The sequence below is a fragment of the Octodon degus genome, unplaced genomic scaffold, assembly GCF_000260255.1.
Source record: "Octodon degus isolate 3935 unplaced genomic scaffold, OctDeg1.0 scaffold00007, whole genome shotgun sequence".
NCBI lineage: Eukaryota > Metazoa > Chordata > Mammalia > Rodentia > Octodontidae > Octodon > Octodon degus.
In genome coordinates, this window is record NW_004524583.1 from 33,056,694 (window position 1) to 33,059,040 (window position 2,347).

The following is a 2,347-nucleotide window of genomic DNA, read 5'->3' on the forward strand; positions in this document are numbered from 1 at the left end:
ACACACACACACACACACACACACACACACACACACACAAATAAATAAAAATTAAAAAAAAGAAATGGTGACTTATTAAAATTGTTTTGTATTTACATAATTTTGAAATTAATGAGATATTTTATTAATATTCCAGTCATAACATTCAATTCAAGAATGTAATTTTGCCAAAAGAAAACTTTGAATATTTCTGTTTAGATTATTAGTTTTTAAAGTAAAAAGAAAAAAGGGGAAGAATCCTGCTGTTTTCAGTGTTTCCTGATCTCATTTTTGTACATATAGAGGAATTTCAATTATGAAAAAGGGGTTAGTGGGGTAGCTCAGTTGCCTAAAGCACCTCCTTGGGCAAACTCAGTCAGTCACGGGGGACTGTGGTTCGATGCCCAAAGTCACGTGCTGCACCAGACCCCACCTTAAGGTGGGCCCAGCCAGCCAAAAAAAGAGAATTATGAGAAAATGTTGACAGATATAAGTATATGTACTTTTATTTCCTGTCTTAAAGATTTTGAGTTGCAATATTATTTTCAGATTGACTATTTTGCTGTGCTTTTTGTTTTTTGTTTGGTAGCAGGAATTGAACTCAGAACCTCGCGCTTGCCAGGCAGGCACTGTGCCACTGAGCTATGTCCCCAGCCCTAGACTGATTAGGTGTGCTGTTTTGAAATGAGAGTCCATTATTTTCCCCAACATAAACTGTTTTCACAAAGAAGTTGGAAAGTTCAGATTAGACATCACCCGAGGACTTCCAGACGATAGCATAATCTTAGAGGGGCACAGTCCTGAGGCACTAAAGATACCAACCCAGGGAACATAATCAACACTGGGTAAATATTTACTGAGCAACTCCTGTGTATAGTCCACGCCTTGGTTGAGGTGCTGCGGGCAGAGTAGTTTCAGAACAAAGTCCTGAGCCAGGACGGTGCTTTATGCCTGTAATCCCTGTGCCCAAGAAGCTGAGATGAGAAGATCATGAGTTCAACACCAACAGGGAGTCAAGGACGACCCTGAGCTACATAGCGAAACTCAGCCTTAAAAACAAAACCAAGGCGGGCCGGGGAGATGGCTCAATGGAATAAGTGCGTCCCTGGCAAGCGCAAGGACCTGAGTTCAATCCCCGATTCCAAAAAAAAAAAAAAAAAAACCAAAAAAACCAAGGACCAGTGAGATAGTGCAGCAGACTAAGCGCCTGCTTAGGCAAGCTCAAGGATCGGTTTGATCCTCATACCACATGCTGCGCTGGCCCCGCCCTGGGTACGCTGAGCCAGCCACCAAGACCGGAAGTGGTGGTGCATGCCTGTAATCCCAGCCCTGGGGAGGCTGAACACAAGAGGACCATTGTGAGTGCTGTGTAGCTCTCATTGTACCAAACACATAAAAAGACAACACAACAACAAAAAAACCCAGAAACCAAAACCAAGCCAGGCATGGTAGTGCACGCCCATAATCCCAGTACTCAGGAGGTTGAGGCAGGAGGATCTTTGCAAGTTGAGATCAGCCTGAGCTGTGGTGGGAGACCTTGTCTCATAGAGACAAAGACAAAAAATGAGAACAACAAAAAACAAATTGCAACCAAGATACGAAACATAAAGTCCCTGCTAGGTGCCTGTAATCCTGCCACTCTGGAGCCCAAGGCAGAAGAACCACAAATTCCAGGTCAGTCTAAGCAATTTAGCGAATCTCTGGCTCCAAATAAAAAAGGACTAGGCATGTGTTTCAGGGACCAGGTAAGGTGTTTGCCTAGCATGTCTGAGACTTTGCATTCAACCCCAGCAATGAAAACAAATTAGAGGGGCTGGTGAGATGGCTCAGTGGTCTAAAGCACCTATTTAGAACAAGCTTAGCAAAGCACAGGGACCGCAGTTCAATCCCCCAGCACCACATGCCAGCCAGCCCGCCCCCTGGTGGGCTGACCTGGCCATGCACACACACAATCAATCAATCAATCAATCAATCAATTTTAAAAAAGAAAACAAATTAGAGGGCTGGCCAGGTAGCACAGTGGACTGAAGCACCTGCTTAGGCAGAGCACAGTGCCTGGGGTTCGATCCCCCATGCGCTGAGACAGCGACTGAGACTGGGTGTGGGGGCGCGTGCCTGTAATCCCAGCGCTTGGGAGGCTGAAAAAGGAGGGTCACTACAAGTCTGATCTTTGTAGTAAGACCCTGTAGACCCTGTACTAAGCACAGAAAAAAAGAAGAAAACAAAATAGGAGGAAAAGGAAGAGGAGAAAGAGGAAAAGAAAACAACATAAAGTTCTCTGGAGCTGGGGAGATAGCTCAGTAGAATAAGCACTTGCCTGACAAGCGCAGGTTCTTAGTTCAATCCCCGGTACTGGAAAAAAAAAAAA